Source organism: Gymnoscopelus microlampas, assembly GCF_963454915.1.
Source record: "Gymnoscopelus microlampas genome assembly, chromosome: 15".
Taxonomy (NCBI): domain Eukaryota; kingdom Metazoa; phylum Chordata; class Actinopteri; order Myctophiformes; family Myctophidae; genus Gymnoscopelus; species Gymnoscopelus microlampas.
Window position 1 is genome coordinate 37,438,526 of NC_139952.1, and position 27,845 is coordinate 37,466,370.

The 27,845-nt window shown below is 42.3% G+C and overlaps 1 protein-coding gene across 1 annotated transcript in view; it reads left to right on the forward strand.

Annotated features, from left to right (window-relative positions):
• The window catches only part of LOC311062080 (zinc fingers and homeoboxes protein 2-like), a 518,056-nt gene that overhangs the window by 192,284 nt on the left and 297,927 nt on the right, over positions 1 to 27,845 (forward strand). The gene's annotated exons all lie outside the window — the stretch shown is intronic.

The window sequence follows — 27,845 nt, forward strand, 5'->3', positions numbered from 1 at the left end:
ACAAAACAATAATAAAGCATGCAACAATAACGCAACAAGACAAAGGGTCAAAAACATGATAGAGAACAACCACATCCACCACAGATCTTTGTCAGTAAATGAGCTTATGGAACAAACATGACCTTTTAGAGCGAGGATGTCTGTGGGAAACCCAGTCCCCTGGGGTCCAAATCAAAGAACCCCATTGATGATCTAAGTAAAAATGCAAAACAGAAAAAATGTCTGTGAATATAACGTAGTGTACTGTAAGGGTATAACAGAACATGATTACCATGTGGTACAGCAGGTAGCTCATAGCAACAGCATGTCACAGGTAGGGTTGGGATCCGGATTTTAACCATTCCCATACCTTAACGGTTCCCTTTTATGACTCCTATATAATATATATAATTAACACCTTACTTGATCATACTACAGCGTCACACAAAATAATCAAAAGTAGCAGATCCACAAGCTCGAAACGTGGTGCGAAGGCCTTCATTATGATTTTTGATAAACACAAATTCCATCACAAATTCAATGTCCAGGGACTCTCTGGGTTACTTGAGGGGGTTCCAAATGGACCCTTACAAATGGAACCAAATGGACCCGTATTTGTACACTCTCAGAGTTATGGTATATCTTGAAATTAAAAGGTTTTAGAACCACTGGTATTGTATAGCAGGCGTGAAGTCCACATACAAGCTTCGACAGTGTGATTAAAAAAATGATAACCACCTGCTATTTGATGAAATCATGCTTGTGACATGATGTCTGTCTGCGATAATGATGTCATAGTATAGGTCACACTATAGTCACTATGGTGCATAGTGTCATAGTATACTACAGTGGTTCTCAACCTTTTCAGGCTGTGACCCCCAAAATAATCATATTTGACTTGAGGACCGCCCAAAAGCATCATATTTGACCTGGGGACCTCCCAGGTTCAGGCAGCAAATGTAGTTTGACTCTGTTCCACAGGTACTGTAATTGCAGATCACAACACCTCGCAACGGCTATTTTCAAAAATGTTGCCTCTTTCTTACAGTATATCATTTGACAATTTGGGCAATGTTTGACCAGTTTTTATATAGTATGGTTTGTTGATTACTTTTGAATAGCCAAAGTATAAAATAATGGTTAAAGTGGCTAAAATCTAAAATGACACAGATTCTTTCCCGGGTTTAACGGGTTAAGTCATCTTTTTTTCATAGTGACACAGTATGCAGACGTGGCACATTTTAATTAGAATAAATTAAAGCAAGGTCATGGCTGATATCTATCACTGCACTAGCGACTCCTACATTTTCAGAACCAATGTCCCATACTACAGTATGCTATGTAATCAAAAATAATAAGGCATAATGCTCGCTCACCAAACACATCAACAAAGGGAGTTTCCACAAACGGTTCTACGGATGCAGAAAAATGCATTCTTTAATGAGCCATAGTGACAATACATAAAAGGTGCTTCCAAGTAGTGTAAAAAAACACATCCTCAGTCTGCTGCCATAAAGCCAAAAATAATAGGCTATACTATCCTCCTCTGTATACCTATTACAGGGGTTGACACTAACGTTGCCCGACTGCCCGTGGCAAGTGGAGTTTGCTTTCAGGTGGCCCGACAGGCAAGTGCAATCCGTCTTCATTAAATATTATAGGCTATTTATGAAGAACAATGCTACCTTTTTACAACTAGCAGTTGCACTCATTCTGTTTTTTCAAAGTGACTGTCGCCACTCTGCAGCTGTAGATTGGAATTAACCTGAATTTGTTCAACAAGCGCAAATTTTACCTATCATTTTATAATGGAAAATTTACTTTTCGGGCAAGTGGGCATGACCTTTGGTCAAGTAGAACATGACCTGTACTTGCCCGAAGGGGAAGTGCCTCTGAGACCTTAGTGTCAATCCCTGTATTATCTGGTCATTAGGGTTGAATGTAATCATCCTAGCTCTGCACTAAGACACACTATATTGGTACTATATAAGATATCGCTCATCAAGAAGTAGCAGTAAGCCTGTCACCTCATGGGTTAAATAAATATAATTAGGATTTGAAATGTTTTTTTTTGTAATCGATTGGGTATTCATTTATTGGATATTCAGATCAAGTTTTGTACAATGTTCTTTCAGGAGTGACGTTTGTAACTTTTCCTGTATATCTATTAAGAAGAATATTCAATTAAAATCACGTTTTTAAATTCTAGTTCAATCCAAGTTTATGTGATGATTTTAGGCTTTATGTCTTTGTGTGTTAAAGGAGTAGTTCACCCAAAAAAACACTTGTTTTCTATCAATTTTCTATATCAATTACACACCCCATGAAGCCTCAAATACCTGAGCCAATAATTTGATGACCGGGTCATCGTCAGTAGGAGACTCAGTAGACTCTGGAATAAGGCTTGCTGGAGACTCTTAGGAAAGCAACAAAAACAAAAAAAATCTCATGAATTCAATGCTTCATGGGCTGTGTAATTGATAGAAAATAAGTCATTTTGGGTGAACTACTCCTTTAATGTGAGGTATTATGTATTTCCTGTCAGAGCCAGAGACTCAGTGATATTATATAACATCTTCAGGCTTGTGTGCTCCACAAACTTTATCTGATCTCCATGAGCTAGTACTGTGCCATTTGACCTGACAAAGGTGTTATTTTGAATCGAATCGTTGTCTTCCCTTTCTATGATGTGCAGCCTAAAAATAAAAAAAAAGGCTCCAGCTGTTCAAGTTGCTCCTGTGCCTTCATTCTTTCTACTGTGCCATTTGTCAGATTATTTTGTGCATACACAAGTGCATGCTACTGTATGCTCTCACTTCCCACACGGACGCATATCGAATCTGTCGGCTGGAAGCCTCATATCTAAAAAATAAAAATACTTTTCAGGATTCAAATTCAAAAACAGCATAAGTAGCAGATCTACAAGCTGAAACCGCGTCGCTTCGCACCGGCGTTTTGAGCTTGCGGATCTGCTACTTTTGATGCTTTTATGTGACGCTGCAGTACGATCAAATAGGGCGTTAATATACAAAAATGTTTAAATATGGAGATATGGAGAGGTTTCTGCCCGACAGCAACGATATCTATGTGTGTTCGTGCATGCCTACAGACTGTGTGTATATGTAGGCAAGCACAGACACACACGCGCACACACACACACACACACACGCACAGACAGGATGTGAGAGTCTTATGCGATCATTAAAGTTTATTTTTCCTATGAGAGGAAAAAAGAAGCAGCAATAATGAGAAGAATGCATAAAAGATGCATCAGTGGGTGTATGCATGGGGCTGAAGCCTGGCAAACCTCATTCCAGGTCATCACCTCCACAGTATAAGCGAACAAACACCTGCTCCTCTGCTTTAGGAGCCAAATGTGAGGTATTCCTTTTGTTCTCCGGTCCAAAGTTATTGCACATGCACAGCGGTGGACAGTAACTAAATACATTTACTAGAGTACTGTGCTTAAGTAAAACATTTTTCAAAGTGACACTTGTTCTAATAATGTCTGACAGCATGCAGACATTTTAATTAGAATAAATTAAAGCAAATCTTCTCTTCTGGGGGTCCCTGGTGGTACAAAACACTTTCAGAAGGGGGTCCGCGGGCCAAATATATATATATCATATCATTTTGGGGGTCCTTGACACGAAAAAGGTTTGAGGACCACTGGGCTACACCACCTGAGGAGGTGGTGAAGGAGGAGGAGGAGAAGGAGGAGGAGGAGATGGAGGGGGCCATGGCAGCGAGAAGGCAAAATGTCACGGGCGCCAGCGAGGACACGGTATAATAATTCTCTTTGACGGCCACTTAAACGGCTGCTACCGATGCTTCTGCTGCCGCTCGCTGTTTCTGGCGCGCTCAGGGGAGTCGGTTGATGTAACTAGGGTGAAATCACAGATTTGACAACCCGGTGTGTCGGAGAATCTTAGCAACAGACAGTCTTGACACCAGCCGGCGCTGCAGAGGTGTCAAATCACCTGCACAGGCAAGGCGGAGGCAGGCAGGCAGGCGCACACACACACACACACACACACACACACACACCGTACTTAGAGGCTAGACACGCGTGCCTGGCTCTTAGACACATGCAGATACACTTAAGAATACACTAAAGCAGGCTTTAGACACACGCATACATGCTGACATGTAGGCCCACACACATGCAGACAGATACACAAAGGCACACTAGCAAATGTAAGAGGCACACAGACATACACTGACATGGATATGCACACTTGCACACACACACACAGTTTACATTTGCACATGCAGGCAAATGCATGCAGTCAGATTTAAAAATAACATGTTTTGGGGCGAATTGATCAGGACATCCCTACTTGGTTTAACGTTACCTGCCCTCCCACCTACGCTTACATGAAACATGCCTTCAGATCATTTCTATTGTGATTTACCGTTATACAAATATAATTGCCTTGACTACACTATACTAAATCATTCATAAAATCTCCTGTTTACCATTAGGTGCGCTTCAATTATCTTACAAATCAAACATCTGGTTTGTAAAATGCTTAACCTTAATAAAATGTTACATTGGGCAAGTGGGCATCCCTATTTTGGGCATAATATCATTAGGCATAAGATTCTCACGAAAAAAGTAGAAAAAGTACTTCTCAGAGTACAGGTCTCAGCCAGGTCAGGTAGGTTATTGTGGGCCAGCAATGTTCGGAATTCGCCAATCAGGATGGAATATTAAAAATTGGACGGATCCGTCTTGATCCAGCATGCTTGCAAATGCACAAGCAACAAAATGTGTTTGTGCTGGCTGACCTATGGAGGGAGAGTTTCTGCTGAGTCACTGTGCTCAAAGTTCAAATTAGTTCGACCTTTGAACCACGCTGATGTGACATATTATGCAAAGTTTATAGAGCGCAGTATCCTTTGTAATTTACATTTTACCAAACTTTACACATAACCTATGCACCTTACAAAACGTGAATCTTGAAAATCCTTTTACACCAGTAATATTGTTTTAGTAGCATGGTTATGATGTATGATGTAGTGTGAGGCGGAAAATCAACTGGCGAAAAAGACGAAAAAGTAAAGAAATTGGTCATTCAGCAGAATACAACACCAGCTGTTCTCTGCAATAAATTATTGTTAATGGTTTCTTGAAAGAATACACATGTGTGTGTGTGTGTGTGTGTGTGTGTGTGTGTGTGTGTGTGTGTGTGTGTGTGTGTGTGTGTGTGTGTGTGTGTGTCCTCAAACTTGGCATGTGTCCTACAGTATACGACCCACAGATGAGCAGTGTGGTGAGCTTCTAGATCAGCTATGCTTGGAGTTCAGTGTTCAGTGGTCTAGTACAGTATAGACCCTTGAGGGACTCCAGTCAATGAAGTATATAGGATTTAACTAGCCTCGTTCCCAGCCTTTACTCATCGCCGAGGAGAAAAGCCTGGTCACGACCTAATGCAGAGAGTGTCTATAGGGTAGGGACTTCTGTCGTATGTAGTTCCCCCAGAGACGATCTTTTTCAACCTACTATATCACAACACTTGTTTCATTCACAGAGAATGCAAACGGATTTGTAAAGCTTCAACATAATTTCCTTGGGCAGTACTTCCGCTAAATTCCGGTACTGGATCCGTTCAGACACTCAACCGGCTAGGTCTTGCCCAGCGTGGGATTTAACTGGTTAAAAAAAAGTTCTGTCCAACCAAATTTTACTGCACTACTGACTTGAATGGCTGCATCTGTGTTCAGGTGAGTGGAAGTTCTAATGTGTGACTGTGTGTGTGTTCAGGCGCACACACACACACACACACACACACACACACACACACACACACACACACACACACACACACACACACACACACACACACACACACACACACACACACAGGTAGTGTGTCCGACCAGCAGATGGTGAGTGTGATTCTGAACAGACAAATAGCACAATGTCTGAATACTGTCTTTGTACAGGCCAGACCTCAATAGTAGACACCAGGCAATTGTGCAACGGACCTCCTTTCACACAGTCACACACACACAAAATGTGAGTAAGGGGTGAGGGTAGGGGGGAGGCTTAAAGAGAAGGGAGATGTATGTGTATGTGTGTGTGTGTGTGTGTGTGTGTGTGTGTGTGTGTGTGTGTGTGTGTCTGTGCGTGGGGGGGGGTGGGGGGGTGCGACAGGGGTGCGACAGGGTGATGGAAGGAAGATCAATGACAGACAGAAGGAGCGAATAAAACTATAGGAGTGATAAAGAGAAAATGACAGAAAGCCTGGCAGAAGAAAGAGAGGCTAGAATGTGTAACAGAAAGATAAAGATAAGAGAGAGATGACAGACAGAACACAGAGAGAGAGAGAGAATAAGGAGAGGGAAGGAGACAGAGTGGAAAGGCAGATGGAGGAAAAGAGAGGGATATATAAGCAGAAACGAGAGAGAGAGAGAGGCCAGACTGAGAGTAAGAGAAAACACACAAACGGTAGAGAAAATAGTGAGTCAACAAGGCAAGAAGAGAAGAGATAGAGACAGAGAGAGAGATAGAGAGAATAATAAATCTAGACAGGGAAAATAAAGGCAGAATGCTAAAGAGGAGTTGAGAGTGGTGACTGCGGTTCTCCCTCTCTCTCTCTCTCTCTGGTCGAGGCAGGTTGATCTGAACAAGAGTTGTGGCACGCTCACTGCATCCATGGTCTATCAATGGCTCCTCAAACTCTCGCTGGCCTCAACTGTCCTGCAGTTTCCAGGCTTGAAACAACCACCAAGACATGACATATACCACATTACATTGGACCATCGCCGGGTGTGTGTGTGTGCGTGCGTGTGTGCGTGTGTGCGTGCGTGCGTGCATGTGTGTGGGTGTGAGACCGGGAGAATGCAAGAGCGCATATTTTTGTGTATGCGCATTCACTGTGTGCATATAATGCATCATCTTTCAAGTGACTGTAGTATAAGTCTGTGTGCCTTTGTGTGTATGACTGTGGGTAAGGGCGTAGGAAAGTGGGTTTGTTTATGCGTCAGGGGTATGTCCATGCGTGTGTGTGTGTGTGTGTGTGTGTGTGTGTGTGTGTGTGTGTGTGTGTGTGTGTGTGTGTGTGTGTGTGTGTGTGTGTGTGCGCGCGCGCGCTTGCATTTGTTAGCGTTTGTGTGCGTAGTTGTGGTTCAGCGCGTGACAGCACATGAGTAAGAGCTCAGGAAGTTAGCAAAATGTACAAAAACAGAGTGAGACATGCATTGATTTGCACGTAAACACACAAACAATATGCACTGCTTGCTTGTTAGGACTGACTGGTCAAGTGAAAAGCTTATTCAATTAGTAAATGACCGACTGAATGGTCTGACTGAACCGACTCGCTCTGTCCTCATACAACCCCTTCATGTAGAGCTTCTGTATAATTATCCAAGTATCTCTGGATTCCAGGTCAAGAGAGCGTGCGTGTGTATGTGCACTCTATGTGTGTGTGTCTGCGTGTGTACATATACATGTAAGCAGAATGAATCACCTTCGTCCTCCAGCTGTTTGGCGCTGTTGTTCAACAATGCTCTGCTAAAAGAGCAATGGGGGCTTGTCTGGAAATAATCTCTATTTCACCAATACAGTCCAACAAAAAGAGTTTCTGAAGTTTATGCGTGAGAAACATGCAGTTGCTCAATCTTGATTAATTACACATCTACTAAGTTTAAAAGTTTGTTAACAATATTGGGGAGTTTCCATGAGGGAAATAGTTGCATATGTGGTTGTTTCCCTGTCGTCAGCCAGTGAATTTTGCTTCTCAATTGCATACAGTTGGGACTATCTCACCTTCGACCCTCACCACCCGGAAAAGTCTGGTTTCTGCATGATTATATGCATTAAAACACGGTAAACACAACTTTACACATCTGTTGATTAAATCAAGTAATCGATTAGTCAACAAATTCCTATGACTATATTAGTTGACAAAGAGTTTCTTTAGTTGAGGACAGCCCTACTCATTTTTATTATATTATCTACAGTATACTTTATATTCCTTGCTACTTTCCATTTTCAGTGAGATACATCCGTCATCATTTAGCTGTCTCATTCAGAGTGACTTACAGCACAATGACAAGACGGACACATTGATTGTGATGGGGATTAAATCTGTGTCATTCTTATCCACAGGAAGAAAAAATAAATAGGCTATTCCCGCTCACTCTTGGTTGAAAACCCTGCTTTGTCAACGTTTCTGTTCTACGACCAACATTTTTATAAAAGGTGCCATTTTAGCCCCCAGCACCAAGATTTTTGGCATGTGGACGTTGCTTTCATCTTCAAAGGAAAGTTTTATCCAGAGTGATATGTAGTGAGTGAGCAGGTATAAAAAAATCCTGTGTTCATTTATCCATGTGTAACACAGAGTGTTAAATGAACACTCAGGATTTTACAGTGTACTATACAGGGTTGACACACATTTGTAACTCTGAATTTTAAAAACTTTTCCAAAGTATTTTATCCTATTTCCAGGCCTATAGCGACCATACAGTGCAATAATGCTATCGATGCACCAAGACAGACTCAAGAGAAGGTGTAATATGACAAAAAGAACAGATTTACAAGCCAACAATGTATCACAATGTTGTTAGCTTTTGGATCTATTATTTTTGGCCCGTGACATCCTGTACACATTAGGCCACAGGCATCACATAATGTTAGACATGTTTTAATGAACAAAATCAATAGCCAAAAACTATGTATATCCAAACATTTTCCAAAGCATTATAATTCCAAACATTTTCCAGGCCTGAAAAACAGTCATTCTAATTTCTAAATATTTCCAGGAATTGTATGACCATGGGAACCCTGACTATAGAAGTTCAGTGTCTTGCTCAAGCACACTTGGACATGAATCTACCAAGAGTCTCTGGGTAACCTCACATACCGTAGGAGTAACCCAGAGAGAGGCACTGAAGCACACCGAATAATTTAACCACATGAACCCTAGCGTCCCTATTGTTGTGGGCATGTCATAATAGATGAACATTCAGCAAGCTCACAACAACACATAGGAGCTTGCAGATCCGATCGGCTATTTTTGGTGAACATATTTGGTGTAGAGGGAAACGAGGAGAGGGCCAAGTACAGCTTTAAGTGTTTAATGTGCAAACAAATACACCAACATTTCAAAGCAACTGCGTCTTGATCAGAGCTAGCTGCAGGATATGATCCAGCCCTACACACGTCCCACACACGCCCCCAGGACCGCAGGGGATTTTTTTAAAGCAAGAATGAACTAGTGGACAAATCTGGTGCTGCAAGCTTAGTGCATAAAGGGCACTACTGTGCATGCGTCTATAGCCTGAAAGGGAATCAGGCAGTGTGCCTGCTCTATGGACAAAACCTTTTTGGTCAAACCCAAAAGGAGTGTACATCCGGGGGAGCATGCGCTGGACTCATTGAAATGAATGGGCCGGGGATATTCCGTCCGTCCTCCAATTTTTATATACTGTAGCTCTACGGTCCCACACATGGACCGCATGGAAACATTTTAACAACACAAATCTCGTAGGGGGGGGGGGTTCCTGGCTCAAAATATTTTCAGATGGGGGGTCTGCGGACAAAGACATATTAATCTGGGCGTCCTTGCCATGAAAATGTTAAAGAACTACTGGTTTATAAACAACATTAGGAAACAAGCCCACATAAGCAACTACGGTTTGGAAACAAGCCCAAAAAAACACAACCTGCAACTACCATTAGGAAACAAGCCCATAAAAACGCAACCTGCAACTACCAATAGGGGACTTAACATAAACACAAGCACAAAGTCGCTTATAATAAGCAGACATGGCATCACAGCAGGTAACAGACTGCTAAGGGCCCCACATTACCTCACCCCGGCATGCCAGCATTGCACTTCACCAACGTAAGGCAGAGAATCAGGGCTCTTGCAGGAGATTTTTACAGTCAACTAAAAGTCTGTGTCGCTTAATTGGGAAGTATTGTGGTTTTGATGCATCTTTTTGACCATCACCGAGGAGTTTGTGCAGCTGGTGCCAAAAGCGCTATGTAGCAAAAGTCTGACAATGGTCAATGCCAGTGCAGTAATCAAAAGAAGTTAATTTTATTAGAGCCAATGAAGTCAACCATCAGCAATTTGATGCTCTTTTGTCTGAAAATAATATTGGACAATGGACACAGCCTAGGTCCAGAGATTATGCTCAAGCGTTTCTTCCAATTAGGCTATGGAAATTTGACTAAGCATGAATGATAAAGGGAGCCATTGGCAGCGTTGGATTTAAATAGAGGGAAAGCTCAGCGTATCATCAAGGACAATCACCACACCAGCCACAATCTGTGGGCAAGCTCTGCCGACTGCCGCAGTATCAAGTGCCTGAACGACCGTTTTTTGAACAGTTTCTACCTGGCTACCATCAGACTGTTGAACAAGGCCTGAACACCACCTGCCGCCAGGCTGGAATACTTTCCCTCATGTTGGTCTATAGTCTTCTTATGATGGATTACATTCCCTCACGAAAGATTATACTCACACTTCCTTATGCAGATTTTACTTGCCGTGGTTTCCCCCCCCCCCCCGAGGTGGATTTAACTATGTGAATTATGTGGTTTCCTGTTGCACGAACTGGTCTATTGAACAGCACTTTAACCACTTAAATCCTTATATATGGTTGAGTGGAGTCCCTCAGGGCTCTATACTAGTGAATTTTCTGTTTTCTGTTATCGCGGGGAACGTTTTCGCTGAAAATAGCCGATCGACAAGCTTGTCGATCGGCTATTTTCCTTCAAAAGCTTTCCCCACAATACGGATGCTGGGGTTTAAGTGGATAAAAACACTGTACCTGCTGCTACTGTTTTTTAACCCTGCCTCATGGCGGTATGTTATGTAGACACCTGCATATGATGCCAATGTTTCTAAAAGAACATGTAAAACACACTCCACTCCCACTACCTGCATATAATTTATGACTGCATATGGTTTCGTTCTCTTTTCTTTTCTGCTCTGGCACTACCTCTAGCCTCTCTCTTCTCACAGGATACTACAAAATGATGGAGCCTGCGTGAAATAAATGTCACCCACTTTTTTGTTTACATCTGTAAACCTGTGATGTGACAATAAAGCTGATTCTGATTCTCGGTGACCCACAGTTGGATGACCCAGACCGGCTTGTATTTAACGGAACACTTAAATGTTCTCAATATTAACATACAAGATTGTGACAAAGTTGAAGACCATGCTTGAATTGGGCCGGTACTCACCAGTATCCCATCACGATTACCAACCCCGACAACGCAGATGACATTGCCCTAGTCATGGATACAGAAGAGAAACTACTGACAGTAGAAACTACCTCAATAGGCTCTATGCACAGCAGCCATATTATGAATGAATTGGGCCCCTTCCTCACTTCCTTCACAGGTGTTACCAATGATACTAATTAAGGCTCTGTTCCATTTAGTGTGGCATAGTGGTTGTCTTATTTTCAAGGACCCCCCATAACTCTGAGAGTGTACAAATGGAACCAAATGGACCCGTTACACACCCACCATAAGGGGCCATTTGGGAACCAAGATGGAGTGTTTCTAGTGAGCCAACATGCACAATAACAGCACCCTGACCAGAATGGAACAGAGCCTTCATTAGTATCATTGGTAACACCTGTGAAGGAAGTAAGAAGAGGCCCAATTTCTTTCCGAAATGGCTGCTGTGCATAGAGCCTATAGGCGGCTGTTCGTATAGCTACAGTGGAGTTAGTGCTGCTGTACGGGGCAGAGACATGGATGCTCACAGTACAGCAGGAAAAGGCCCTGGGATGGCATCTACACAAGAATGCTATGAATGGCACTTGGTGTCACATGGGTGTGCCACATCACAAACGAGGACATCTACATGGGGCCTCCCACGGGTGACGGGTCACAGACAAGGTCAGAGAGAGAGAGAAGGAAGGATGAGGCTGGCTGCGCACTGTGTCAAGTACCCAGAACTGGTGGCGAGCAAACTGACACTGTGGGAGCTAACACAAGGCACAGCTAGGGAAAGAGATATAGAAGGTAGATATTAGTCTGGAATCTCTGTGTGGAACCTGCATTTCCGAGGGGCAAATACAAAAAATGCCTCCGGTGATAAACCCGGCCCATATTTGCATACTGGGCCCTGATTGGTCCCTCACAAGTTTGGAGGGAGAGACAGCCAATCTCTATTGAGAGGGGCCAGACCTAATCTGCAAAGGGCAATGTCTTATTTGCAATGGCAGATTCGTCTGGAACGAGGCTAGATGCGCACCACGTACGCAGACACACTGCGGCGTGACAGAGAAGCTAACCCCAATCCCAATTTTAAAATGTTTTTAAAATAATAAAAAAGGAACAGTTTTGGACATAAAGTAGAGTACAAGGTTTCAACCTTTTTTGCTCTTACATGACTCGTGTACATTTTGCAAAATCATTACAGAAAATGTATGTTCTTTAAAAAATGAAATGCATAAACTGTCTTTTGCCATGAATATTTTATACGTATCTGTTAAGACCCTAGTGAGAACGAAGGCTTTATTTTGTGGGTCATACTGGCAGTATGCAATCAAAGTATGATTGCATACTGCCAGTTACTGGTGAATCTACATTGGTACTGTATCAGTGATGTTGCTAGGTTTTCAATGTAATGGGTCCTGGGATGCAAGGGTGGTCTTTTAGATGGGTCCCAGGGACATTTTATGGGTCCCCAATTACACGTCCCCCCCCTATCGTTTTCTTTGATCTCCAATCTCCATATCTTCTATGCGTGTGTGACTGTGTACATTATATCCTGATGCAGTGGATCTCAACCTTTTCAGGCAGCGACCCCCCAAAATAATCATATTTTAACTGGGGACCCCCCACCCTGAGGAATTAGGAGTTGAGGCACTTAATTTAGTTTGATTCAGTTCCACAGATACATATTGTGAAAATAGCAGATCTAGATCAGTGCGACCCGTTCCTGCTTTTCAAGACCGATACCGATATATATACATATATTAAAAAATCATAAATATATTTTTTCAAATGTATATGATTCTGTAGTATTAGCACACCTTATGGTAAGAAATACTAGTAGTGGGCAACAGGTGGATTTAACATACCTTTGACCAATAGAATACATTTAATCATAGAACCTTTTAATCATTATTATTATTTTATTTTGTATTATTTATGAATGTAGAATTTATTTTTACTATTTATTGTGTAGACTGAAAACACTGGCTTACAGTGGAAGTATTGGCAAATAAAGAAATAGGAATTCAAGAAATAATGAAGACAAATACTGACAATGCCTATGAACATTGGCTTGCAGTTATTGCACATAGTCAACATGCAATAATACTATTAGGCTTGTCATTGAGAAAGGAAAATAAAGTTGTCTTTTTGAGGAGAAGTGGAACCTTATAAGTCACTTTAAGTTTAGCATGAGGGAGAGGGTCTACCCTCTTCAGGGAATTAATTGTTATGATATCTCTAAGCTACAGAAAACATCCAGTTGCCTATTAAACATACACAAGACACAGACGATAGACAACCGGTTACTTACAGCTGCCATTAATTAGTGCTTTTGTTTGCCTTTGTGGTCAAATCAGGGTCAAATGCATAGGATCAACGAGCCATCGTTAACCTGCTAATGTTACACAGCTGATTGGCAACATGCGTTAATCCACCACTCACTATGATCTCCAAGCAAGTGGGAGAACACTCTAAAATCGGGGATTTTACTTTGGCTGGTCAATTTAAGATGACAACAGCAACAAAGATTAGTAGTAGACCTGTATGTATGATGATCAGTTATTATTCCAGACAGTGGTCTATCCAAGACGTTTTAACACGTTTAAGAGCAGGTCCTCATGCCGTCTCTCTCTCTCTCTCTGTGTGTGTAGCGTAGACTAACAGCGAGGGGCTGTGCTGCTGCACAACACCGTTTAACCGAGTTATACTTCTCCAGTACAACGGTGTCTAACCGGAGAGTTATACTTCTCCACCAACGGTGCCTAACCGAGAGAGTCCATGTAGATCACAGCTGACAAATATTATATATTATCGGAGCTAATCGGAGCTGCGTCCCATGGACGCACTAGAGTTGTCATGAATGCGTCCTTTCGCAATATGGTGCGTCAGCGACGCAGGACGCAGGCCTACGAGCATCTCTGCTGTATACATGCTGGGAAGCTATGCACCATCATACCCCAGTGGTTTCAAAGCTGCCTGTCTTTTGCTGCGGCCACCTTGACTGAGGAAACCCACTAAATGATGGATTTCATTTGGACCAAAACTGTCACCGGAGTTTCAAAGGTGGATACAGTGATTAACTGCTACATTTATGTACCATTACGATGTACTACTCAGGCATTAAATAGATGCTCTCATGCAGAGCGACTTACAAGTGCAAAATCACAGAATATGCAGAGTAAGCATGAGCTCTGGTCAGTAAACAACAAGGCGAATAGACAATTAAGAGTGCAGAGAGAACAATGTAATGCCTCGAAGAAACTTTGGATACCAGGTAAACAATTAACCTAGCATATGTCTGAACAACATGCTATCTAAATCAAATTCCATTAGTGCTTGAGAAAAAAACAAATCTAAGAAACAAAAAACATGACATGAGAACAGGTAAACCAGATATAGCTGCACAGGGGGGCGGCCATAGCTGAGTGGTTAGTGAGCCCGCCTGGGGAGCCATTGTCCCAGGTACGATTCCAGACCAGGCCAGCAATGTATCTTAACCCCTAATTGCTCCCCGAGCGCTCCACAGTGGATGCTCACTGCTCCTAATGATTATAGGATGGGTATACAGAGGACACATTTCACGTATGTGCAATTAAACAGTGACAAATAATGAATTATATCTTACAGAAAGCCAGCATGAAGAAGGTATACGAGGGGAACGACTCGAGTGATGTGCTGCTAGAGGGTGAGGTAGAGTCTTATGACTATGGCGAAAAATTAGGAGTGACTCTGCAGTTCTGACTGCAATGGGGAGTTTACAGTTTGTGAGTCAGAAGGGAGAAGACTCATGCTATGAGTAAAAAAGTACCAGGTCTTATGACTTAACTTAAGACCTGGAGGCGTGGCCAATGCCGTTTCGCTATTTTGAGTGGCCAAACAGCATCGGCCACGCCTCCAGGCCGAGACATGTTATTTTCAAAGGCGTATAAAAGCGAACGGGAGGTCGCGATTACTTTTTTTTTCCTTCGCGGAAGCACAGTGAAACCCTCTGTGATTAGCAACCATCAGGGGCTCGATCATACTGGAGATACATATTCTGTGACAACGAAAATCGAAAAGTCGCTGGCAGTGGGTGCACGCAGCCAGAAATAAGTCTGGCAGTGAAAGAGTTAAGACGCGCAATAAGTGTCTACTCTACACTACTATAGTAATAGTGTTAATTAATAGAGCAGCCATGCCCACACATTTATTCATCAGATTTGATTAAGAAAGTTTCCACAAACAGTTCATAGTTCTTTGGGCCATTACGCTGTCCTATGTGCAAAATCCACAGTTAATTTCTATTGCTGGTGGGGATATGTTTTATTCCTGCTTCTGGTCAGACTGAATTAAATACATGCATTATTTGGGAAATGTGGACTGTCTGATATGATTGATATTTATGTTTGATAATATCACAAATTAACAATGTGTTTACAAATCTATGTTAACCATCTATGGCATTCGTATTTGGGGCAAATGAGTCAAAATGTGTCAAAAATAATAGCGATGTGACACGTTTTGAGCTTGTAGATCGGCTATATTTGCTTAGTTATTTGCAAAGTATAGGACTTAAGTGGTTAAGAAAATGAAAGCGTGCACAGCGCCATGTGCACACTTGCTCCGCCTGTATAGCATATTGGTTCTCAAAGTGGGGTCCGGGGACCCGCAGGAGTCATAATAAAAATATATACTATACTTAAGTGCACTGTTTGTATGCATTCCCGTTAAGTTCTACCAGAAATCATGGTTTGAGTAATGTGACAATACTACAACAGCATTTGTGCCTTTCTGCATTGGGAGGCTCGTGCACACACACACACACACACACACACACACACACAAAGTAGAATGTCCCGCATTAAGTCGCATTTTGACCAGTTATGCTGCGTTCACACTGGCAGCTACAAAGATACGGGCTACCATTCTTTTTCAATGGAAGCCAGCGACATGAAGGTACAAAGCAACATTGGACGTTTGTAGCTGCTCCAAAAGATACAAAGCTATAAAGAAAAGTTGAGCTGGTTTCAACTTCAGATACAAAGCTACAAAGCTATCTACACATACTGTATGCTGTGTAGCTTTTGTAGCAGCTACAAACGTTGGCTGTGTCTTTGTGTTCACGTCGCTGGCTTCCATTGAAAAAGAATGGCAGCCTGTATCTTCAGTGTGAACGCAGCATAAAGCTCACAACCTAAAATGAGCTTGACACCCCTGCTGACTGACCTGTCTGTCTGTCAGGACTGCAGAGTAACTGCCCATATTTCACCACAGTCTGAAAACCCACATTTTTTGTTCTAAGTACTGTATGTTAAGTATGTTATTTAAATAGCATCTGTGTCACTTTTTCATTTGAGCTAAAAAGCATTACTTTACACTTTGGCTATTCAAAAATAGCAGACATACAAGCTCATAGCGCGGCACCGAGTGCCGCGCTACGAGCTTGTAGATCTTCTATTTTTGAAAAATCGAGAAAATGTGTGTAAATGAATATATGTATGTTCTTTTAAAGCGAACATTTTAAACTTTAAAAAAAAAAATCTTTGCTTCTGGGGGTCCCTGGAACAACATATTTTGAGATAGGGGTCCGCGGTCAAATACATATCATTTTGGGGGTCCTTGACATGAAAAAGTTTGAGCACCACTGATATAGAAACATAGGTTTTTCAGAAAACTGTTGGGATTTAGAAGACATTTTGTAGAAATCGGCTTCAGGTCTTAAAGGGTTAAATGGCATGTTATGACAAATACTAGGTTTGATGTACTAAGTTATTTTGTAGCATATACTCCTAATTTCCTAGCTCTCTAATTACTCAATCACTTAGCCTGTTGTATATTGACTAGTGACCATGTGCCTCTTACCTGATCCCGTACTTTGTAAGTTACTCTGGATAAGAGCCAAATCGCCTAAATTGTGAATTTTAGGCTGAGTCAAAACCAGACATGACACGAGGGCTGTTGTAGGGATCAAGGTTGTGACCTAATGGTCACCTGGGCCACTTAGCCAGCCAAAAACACCATTCCTAATAGCAAATACCCATAAGCGTATTCACCTTGTCATGTTCAGACTACAAGGGAAAAACAACAATGCATCTGCTTTCCATGTCCCCTTTGTTAAATTGTGACAAATTGCCCACTTGAGTTGATGTTGGCAAAATGCTCTCTAAAACGAAATTGCATCCACCAGTTCCAGAGTGCTGTGCCTTTGCAGAGGAGAGTCCAGTCATTTACTTTGATACCTCCAGTGTAAAAGTAGGTTAACGATACAAATTGGCCCACAAACACTGCCGTACAATTGGTTGCTTAGCTAGAGCGATAATTCAGAGTATATGAGGTCATTTAAGACAACCTGCCACCTGGCTGGTTAGTTGAACTTCTCACTGGATGGATGGTTGGTTGGCTGTCTCTGTCTGTCTGTCTGTCTGTCTGGTTAGTTGAACGTCTTAGTGGATGTCTGTCTGTCTGTCTGTCTGTCTGTCTGTCTGTCGGTCGAACATCTTAGTGGATGGTTGTCTGTCTGTCTGGTGAACTGCACATCTTTCTGGCACATTTGCATGTCACTTTGGGACATATGCACTAGTGTGAGTGTGGTGGGTGTACTTCCACCCATGTAGCTTCAGATGACTAACTGCTTGTTTATCCACATCTTGAGAGAACAATCTGTCCGTACACAAAGGCAACATTTATAAGAAGAGGAAAAAACTGGTGTAAAGTAGGTTAGAAACACAAACTGGTCCCCAGCTATACCAGTACAACCAGCTTAAGTTAGAGAACGTGGGGTGGAAATGTAGCACACATCGAGGTTACCCAAGGACAGCTAGTCAGTCAGGTTGTACACATTGTGACAGCTAAACTCGCAGTGCGTAAGCGTGTTCGTGTGCATTCATGCATGGGCATGCAGTCATGCATAATGTATTTGGGAGTGTGTAGGTTAACGTGTATCTTTTTAATATGTGTGTATCTGAGTTTGTGTCGCAAATACACATACAGTAGTTGAGTTTTCAGACGGACTCGCACACATATCATCAAAAACACAAACATACGGCGCGCCGTGTGCTGTGTGCGTACGCTTGTGTGTGCTAGCAGCATTCTTGTGTGTGTGTGTGTGTGTGTGTGAGTGTGAGTGTGAGTGTGAGTGTGAGTGTGAGTGTGAGTGTGTGTGTGTGTGTGTGTGCGCGCGTGCGTGCGCAGTGACCTAAAAAAGCTGCTCGCTGATGTTTTAGTTCATGTGAACAGGAACAGTATATAAATCTCCCCTGCCTGGGTGAGTGTCTGGGTGACGGGGTCTTTTTAGGACAGTGAACTGCGCGGCCAGCCAGCCAGCAAATCAGCCAGTTCAGTCTACTGTAGGGCTGCTGAAACAAAAAAAAATGTTCTTAGCAGTTATTCTGCATGCATTACTTTTTCGATTAATCGCAGAAATCAAGAAGCGCTGGGTAGATGATAGAATTTAGTAGATTTTTTACAATCGACTAAAATGATTAATCTGATGAACCACTTAAACCCTATTTTATACTTTCTCCTACAACAGTGCTGTGCAAAAGTAGCTGATCTACAAGCTCATAATGCGTCGCGATAAACTTGTAGATTCACTATTTTCTGTACTTTCAGACCGACGTTAAGTCACCCGGAAATATTCCCAGCCAACCAAACATCGGGCAACAGGAAACCAAGCAGTAGGCGCTCGGGTGGCCCGCGTTCGGGGAGGGAAGCTGGGCGGGGGAGGGTGATATTGGTTATTGCATGTAAAAGGGAGTGTTGGGTGGGAAGAGTAGGACGAAGGCTCTACGTCCTCCCGGTGGGGGCTCCTCCCTGACAACACAGACATTTGGGGGGGGAACATCAATTGGCATGACGACTAAATTGGGGAGAAAAAGGGGGTAAAAAATGATTGGCTACTCTAAATAAAATTAAAAAATTAAAAAAACAAGCAGTCAGACATTGAGTCAAGGAAGCACGTCAGCTTGGCTAACGAGTCAACCAGGAAACCAACCAATCGATGAACAGTCACCCAGCCTATCAGCTAATATCCCAACAGAGCACATGGTCACGTGCTCACGGTCTAGCGGCTGCGTTTGCGTGCTCCCATCCCACGCCAACGTGAGTGTGTTCATGCGTGTGTTACGGTGTGTGTGTACATTCTGCTGACTGCCTCTGCGTCCCGAGGAGCCCTCTCTCTCTCTCTCTCTCTCTCCCGCAGCATACTCCCTCTCTCTCTCTCTCTCTCTGCATCACACACACGTGACTCACATCTGACAGTTTTTCTGCATTAATGAAGATTAGAAAGAAAGAAAAAAAAGCCAGCGGTACAGGGCCCTGCAGTCTAAGCGCTGCCAGCACACATCCATCCAGTCAATACGAGATGGTCTTCTGAGGACACAGCCAGTCTGTCAAACAGACAGTCAGCCATTTAGCCAGTCAGTCAGTCAGCCAGCCAGCTAGATGACTCTGAGCAAGTCATCCAGCCATTAAGCTGGACGGGGCAATCGATAGGCCTGTCATAATTGCCTGATAGCAATTATTTGAGCTAATGGGAATTATTTCGCATAATCGTTGGAATGACTTCCATTCATCTGTATGGAAAAAAAAAACAGCTCAAGAATCAAAAAGGTTCATTTGTAACAACTCATGCAGGTACAAACAAGCAGCGAAATGCTAGTGTGGCAAGGTCCGCAAGACTGCTAATTGCAACACAACAAGAACAATAATACAGAATATCGTCGTGTCGGGCAGAAAACTCCTATCTCCATATTCTAACTTTTTGTGTTTTTGGGCGGTGTAGCCACCCCTATAAGTGGGGTTGGGACACCTCATTAGTACACCCTTCGCTGTACTGTGATTGGCTCATATATTAGTACACCCCTACATTAGTACACCCCTAGCTGTACTGTGATTGGCTGACTCTATTCAGCACTGTGATTGGCTAACGAGACACATGATGAAATGAATAACCTCTAAATAGGACTATGCACTTAAAAAAACAACTTTTTTTTTAAGTGAGCTTCCATCACTGTGATGACCACTGTTATGACCACACCGCCCACTTCACACTGGGTGTGATTTTTTCATAAATGAATGCACTACTTGATCATACTACAGTGTCACACAAAAGCATCAAAAGTACCAGATGTACAAGCTCAAAATGTGGCGCGAAGCAACACGTTTTGAGCTTGTCGATCTGCTAAATGTTGATACATTTTCAAAAATAGATCTACTGTACAAGCTTTTGAACATTTGCAAGCGATCTTCAAGCTTTTGAAAAAGGATATGGCCATAGTACATTAATTTATGATAATTGGCAATGGTTCATTGTCAATCATGTCTTTGTATTTCAGTCATAGGCTTTGTATATTTAAGTCAATTATCATATCTGCCTGGCACGATCTTTGTTTACAAGTCTAAAGGGAATGTAATGTAATTCTTATTTATGTTCCAAAACTCAAAGCCAAAAACACAATTAAATCATTAATCACAATGATTTGTGTGATAATTTAATCGACAAACACAATTTCATGATTGTGACCGACAGCCCTAGAAATCAATGGGGGCGGTGATAACTTTAGTGGGTCGAGTGGCTGTCGGTTGAAAAAGGGTAGAGCCCGCACACCAAAGCAGGTAAAAAGGTACTTCTTTAATACAAAAAGTCTGACAACGTTTCGATCCGTTGTGGATCTTCTTCAGGTCATATATAGGTCATGCACACCGGTTTACTTCCTTATAATGATGTACCCCATTGTCACCACCGTTGGACAACAGTGGGGGTGACAGACAATGTCACAATACCTTTTTAAGATAAGGGTCAAAGCATGGCTTTTAGAAAATGTTGCAGAATAGTATGGTCACTTATAGTATTAATGTGATTCTATGTATTTATGCTGTAGGTAGTGTAGCTTTGATTGTATTTTGTTGCAATGTTGTTTGTCTCAGACCAAGGACCACAATGGAAATAAGTCAAGTGTGTTTGTATCCTTGACGTTTCTCTGATTCTTCCTGCATGACGTCTAATCAAATTAAATCAAAGTCTGGTAATCACAAGGTCACCTGTTCACCTCCCAGCCCCGACCCATGTGTCCAAGTGTCCTTGAGCAAGACATTTAACCAAAAAAAAAACAGCTCCCTCCCAAGCATCATAACCAGATTTTTAAATAATAATAAAAAACATATTTTTTTTCCTGCAGGACTAATTAGGTAATCAAATGAGTCATTCAGTTAGACAGCCGGTTAAGAAGGTAGTTACTCAGCCTATCAGGCAGGCATACGATAAATAGATCTGTGGTGCAAAGCATGGCAGTATAGGAGTGCACTCAAGCATAATGTCGCTGCAAGGCAGAAACCTTGTATCTCCATGTTAAAAATGTTCATGTTTTCTTTGTATACTAATGCCCTACTTCATCGTACAAGAATATCGCAAGGAAAAAAAGGCAATCTACAAGTTGAGTTCATACCACGTCGCGATGCACTTCATCGCAAGCTTGTAGATCTGGCATTTTGGAAAACTTTTGAAGGTGAAACTAAGTGTGTCTGTAGGTTTTATCCATATTTAACCAATGAAAAGTATTAACAAGAGCTTGTGACTAAATAATACCTATATCCATTGGAACAAACGTTCCTTCTTTACATGTCCTGAAAAGTAACACTTTTGGACATACAAGGTTTCAGCGACGGATGAGCCGGAAGGCATACTGACTCAACCACTTTCAACTATCCTGAAAAAGCCTCAGCCTATATAAAAAGGGTATTTCGAGGACACCGGTAATCCATCCAGCCAATCTGTGCATATTGCGCCTGTCTGAGACAGCCATTAGTTCAAATGGAGGCTGGGATGGATTGACGGCAGCTGATGTTCTCATGTTCGAGGGGATTATGACCAAATAGAGAGAGGGGGGAGAACTGCTGCATTGTGAGGCTTTAATCTATGCTAGCAGAGGATTGGACTATCGCAGTTATAAATGGACTGAGAAAAAAACAATTGGGGAAAAAAATGACACCATTTCAGGCGGACGGCGCAATATGGCTGAAAGCAGTCTGCGGAAGGGGGAGAGTAATGTTAGCATCCATGTTAACATGAATACCACATTATTTCAGCCAGCATTTTGTTCCAACATGACATACTGAAGAAAAGTCATACTTGAATGGACTGGAGCTCCATTAAATCAATTCAAAATGTGATGAAGGTAGATGGCAATTTATGTGTTTAGTTGGGAAAAGTATGACATTTCCATTAACTCCCATTAATAATTTCCCCCTCTAATTATTTTGGCATTCAATTCAAACTTAAATGACATTTTTTTTTTCATACAATTTGGGCATTTAGCAGATGTGCTCATACAGAGCGACTTAACAGTGCAAAGTCAGCGTAAATAGCATGAATCCTAAACAATAGAGTAAAGTCACTTAAGTAGAGAGGAGCAAAGAGACAACTAACAATGTAGTGCTTCAAAGAGATTTGCATACCAGGTGAAAACATCAAACCTAGCCTCGCATGAAACGCAGTGAATTTCTTGTTGCAGAATCTGGTTTGCTAATTGATCTACCGCAGAGCATATACTAATGAACTCGCATTCCCACAACAAATACTGTATACGACAAGTTGCAGCTGCAGACGCCAGCTGTTCCATTGTCCACATAATGGAGTGCTTAATTTACACGCCTATTTATATCACACATACAAGCAGCAGAGGACGGCTGTGTGCGCAGCCAATAAAAACAATCCCTTTCAGGCCCCTTTTATATATATATAGCGACTGAGGACACCATCAATAATGCAGGCAATGCTATTCAAGTGATGTCACAAAGTTATGAATAAATGAATGAATGGGCTGCTCGACTCGATGCCTGAATGAATGGATTTGGTGGGAGAAAAATGACTGTTCACCGCCACTCAGCACATGTCTAACTCTCAGAGTTACTTCACTGTATATGCATATATACACTGCAGTGGATGAGTGCAGGCAGTCAACCAGTTAGCCAGACAGTCAGTCAGTCAGTCATCTATTCAGCTAGACAGCCAGTACACAGCAATAGCCGGAGTTAGGGCTGGGCAATATATCAATATTATATCAATATTGTGGTATGAGACTAGACATTGTCTTGGATTGTGGATGTGAAATACCAGGATATGACATGAGTGTTGTATTTTCCTGGTTTTAATAACTTAAGCCCTATTTCATATTTGAATCTTTTTTTTTTGTCTACAAGATCACAATGCATCGCATCGGGACACCTGAGCTTGTAGATCTCCATTCTTGAAAATGTGTGAAAAAATGATGCTGTGATATCTGATTTTGGCCATATCGACCAGCCCTATCAGGAGTGTGGTCCGTTTGTATGTGCTCACTACTGCCGTAGCCAGCCAGGCAGCCAGCCAGCCATCTATCCAGTCACCCAGCCAGACATTCAGCCCGCCAGTTAGCTGGTTGGCTAGGCGGTGGCGAGGTGTTCTAATATGTAGGCCGATGCAGCGAGAGGGGACCGCGGGCGCAAGCAGCAGACACACTCGGGAGAGGAGGGAGGAGAGCGAGACGGAGCGATAGGAAGGAGGATATAGGAAAAGATAGGAGGAGGAGGAGGGAGGGAGGTTATTGGAAGCCAGCGGGAGAGGAGGTAGGAAAGAGAGAGCGAGAGACACACAGAGTGAGACAGTGGAATGGAAAGATGGAGTCAAGGGAGAAGAGAGAGTGAGATTTGGGGAAGAAGAGAGTGATGAAGAGGGGGGTTAAGAGAGGAGAGGTGTCCTCAGATTGACCTGCGGAGTACCAGACAGCCTAGGCCGCCTCTCTCTCTTTCCCCCCTCTCTCCCTCTCTGCTGCGTAATCGGCTGAAAAAAAAAGGAGAAAAGATCTGTAGCAACCGATGCCAAGATGGGGAGAGAGAGAGAGAGAGAGAGAGAAAGAGAGTGTGTGTGTGTGTGTGTAAAACGCATTGAGCACAGGCTTAGTTTCTGCCAGGGACCATATAGACCCCCTTCCTCTCCCTCTCCCTAGAACAAACTCTCCCTCTCTCTCTCACACACACACACACACACACACACACACACACACACACACAGAGCGTACAATCAATGTATTAGTACAAGTAGGTCAGTGGTGAAAGGGTATTCTTATGTCCTCAGACGGCCTCTGTTCTCCCAATGCAGTCCCGTCACACACCATTCTTGTCGGGTTTAATTTTCTCTTCCTCTTCTCCCTTCTCATCTCTTTCCCCCTTCTTTGGCCCCTCCCTTTCTCCCTTCCTCAATTCTTTCCCTCCCTCATCCTATCATCCCCCCCTCTCTCTCTCATTCTCTCTCTCTCCCCTTTTCTCTGCTCTGATTAGGAAGAGAACAGGTCCCACCCCTGGTTCAAATGGCTCTCCGGAAGGTTAACTCTTCCCTAACTGAAAACAAGCTGACAGCTACTCTTCCTTTCTCACCACTTAAGCCCTATATATATATACACACACACACACACACACACACACTTCATCGTACGACGCATAGCAAAAAATAGCAGATCTAGAAGCTCACGTGTCGCATTACGAGCTTGTAGATCTTCTATTTTCGCCAGTTTTGGAAAATGTAAAGACCAGCAGCAGTCAAGTTTATCAGGCATGTCATACTCACTGTACAGCTGTTTACAGCAGTGAGGTTTTTTTTTCCCCCTAAGTTTTTATAACTGCTATTGCCAAACCATTTGTGGTGTTTTCAAGGGAGACCCAACACCACAAAATGTAGCCCAGTACAATCTCATGAACGGCAATAATTCAGCACTTTCCACGCGCCAGTTACAAGATATTTTTAAAGACTTAGCGCGCTCCAGCTACCGCCATACTTCCAGGAAAGCGCAATAATGTCCAGATCCGAGCCCAAATGTTATATTACCTAACCCTACCCAGCTTCACATGATTTACAGTACAAGCACAGCACACTTTGCCATGAGAAGGCGGGCAGCACCACCTGCTGGTGACAGGATGGCAGGCTTGCACAGCTGGCACCCACATGGCACAAAAGGCTGGGCACAATTTCTCCCTCTTGTGCCAATCTGTCCCAACATGGCTCCCGAAAATGTCTGTGGCAACCTTAACGGTTGATTAATGCACCCCAATTCAGGGCCAGGTTATTGTTATTCACAACCCAGTTCAAAACCCAGAGTGTGATGTGCTCCTGCAATTCTCATTTCTCCCATTAGACAAACAAAAGGATTAAGTGCAGCGAGTACAGTCTGTTCCCGGTCCGGACTGGTTAGACTGCTTTCTGTGTTTAACAAAGCATATTAAACTCTGATGCCGAAAAAAATACCATTAATACCTTTGGAAGGACTCATCAGGCCGCAGGCCACAGCGAACAAGGACATTAAGCTATTGATCTCAAATGAAGGGATCTCAGCCCTTAAGCTTATAAACCACAGAACTGTATGGGTCATGCACAATTTGTTACATTCAATAACAACAGACTTTTACAATTAGATAGGCTATAAATAACACCCTCAAACAGGCTTTTATATTCAAACCACCACACACACACTCACCACCACCACAAGACTCTTATGAGTAATTCTTCATACCAATACAAACCTTGCCCTACGCAATTTGGATAATTTCATGAGTCAATATGAACCGAAAGGCTAGCTTCAAAATATAATTATCTACATATTCAAGTTATTAGAAACAAACGGCAGAACTTAAATATGGTAATATTTGAGGTGAAATAGAAATGCATAGGTAACTTTAAGGATGCATGTGTTAGACTGACCTATCCCCCCCATGCAGTATACTCAGAAGGAAGGGGCACAACATTACAATTTCAGGAGATGTAAAGATGTAAATGTCAATGCCTAAAAGATGAAGAAACTATTATGTTTTACGAATTCGAGTTAAGGAACGAACATCTACCTGATATGCAAATTTACTCTGAACCAAAAGAAACCACGCATAACCACGTTTTTGCAAGCGTTTCGATTCAGCGAACCATACTGTTATCCATACTGTATATATCTAAAGATATCTTTAGATATCTTTAGGTAGGTTGGGGGGCGTCCAATATGGGACAACATTGACAACAAACGTCTCCTGAATGGTTGGTTATTCTGGTTAATCAAACAACATTTTAACAATATCATATAGTTTAACATGTATGAAAACATGTGTGCAAACTAAAGGGGTGAGGTCCAAAAGTAATTTCTGATGGAATGCCCCTTACAAGAATAAAAGGTGAAGTCTACTCTTAGTCTTATTTAACCGATAAATCAGCATGCCTTCAATGCATCTTTTTGCCTCCCGCTACTACACTGCAGGAATGGAATCGACAAAAAAGACAATATTTTATTATTATTATTTTAACAGGTTTTATTTATTTGCTTGCAGACAAAAAGATATCCATAAAAGTCCAGATATAATAAATAAATTAACTACTAGAAACTGTCAGCTATTAAAGCAACTTTTAAGAATGGCAGCAAGGCTTCATTTGCAGATTTAAAAGAGCCCGTAGATGTAATCATGGAAAGCCCAACAAATAAAAAAATCAAAAAGAAATATCATTTTACAATTCACAATTCACCACTCTAGTTACTCAATGATTGTTCTGTGATGAATATCGTTGCATATAGAAGATGCTAGAGAGAACTTCAACATAGTCTACACGGTGCAGTAAACATCAGAAGATAAAGTGGAGAAAAAGAAAGCATTTTTGAAGCGTAAGAAAAAGTTAAAAAGGTCCTCACAGGAACCCGAGCCAAGTGCTTGTGGTTTCTTGTCCCCTAGAAGAATATTAGCCTATGTTTTTGTCCTGCGGAACACCTGAAAGACATCGTATGCTAGTACACCCGTATTCAAGGAAAAGAAAAATGCACTAAATAACTATGCCTTTAAAGTAATTCACTTTTTTTTTTTTTTTACTTTGGTGGCGAGGAATAAAAACCGCCATCTGAGAGACATATTTATTACCGTGTAGTAAAAAGACCAATTTTCATGCATACATTATTGTATTCTCTAAAAAAAGAAAAGAACTGTCTAAAGTGTAAATATCACAATCTTCTGACTTGGTAGCTTAAGTGACTGAGGTAAAAGTGGCCTATTTCCTGAAGTAGAGCACGCATCATGCCATAGTTTCATTTGGACAGCCCCACATACAACAGTATAGCAGGGCTCGAGTTTGATCCCCTTTCAATTCCATCAAATCAGATCAGATCAGCGTTAAAAACAGAATACAGTTGACATCTTATCCAGTGGAAGTCACAATGAGTGGGCCTCTGGGTGTATAGAGTCGGTATCTTGTGTCTTAATTTATACTTTGTCAAACGATGGTGTCCCAGTTTGCCGACGTAGGACGACGTGATGTGTTGTGAGCTTGTAGATCGGCTATTATCGGCACAGGACGCCATCGATCGTACGACAAGGTATGAATCAGGCTTTTTTCTTCTTTGCCGTCTACCGGCATAGGCCGATGCCACACGCTTGGAGCTTGTCGATCGGCTATTTTTGGCACAGGACACCATCGTACGACAAAGTATATATCAGGCTTTACTGCTCAAGGACACATACGGCTGATGGTGGACAGACATTAGCTGTTGCCGGGATGAATTCTGTGGGCCTATCTCGGCAAGTGCAAGGCTATCTTTGAACCCGGGTGCCCTTTCGCTTATTAGCTTTTTATAAGCAGAGCATTCATTCATTTTAAGCCATTTCACACTGGAAGTTAAGGATTCAGGGCACT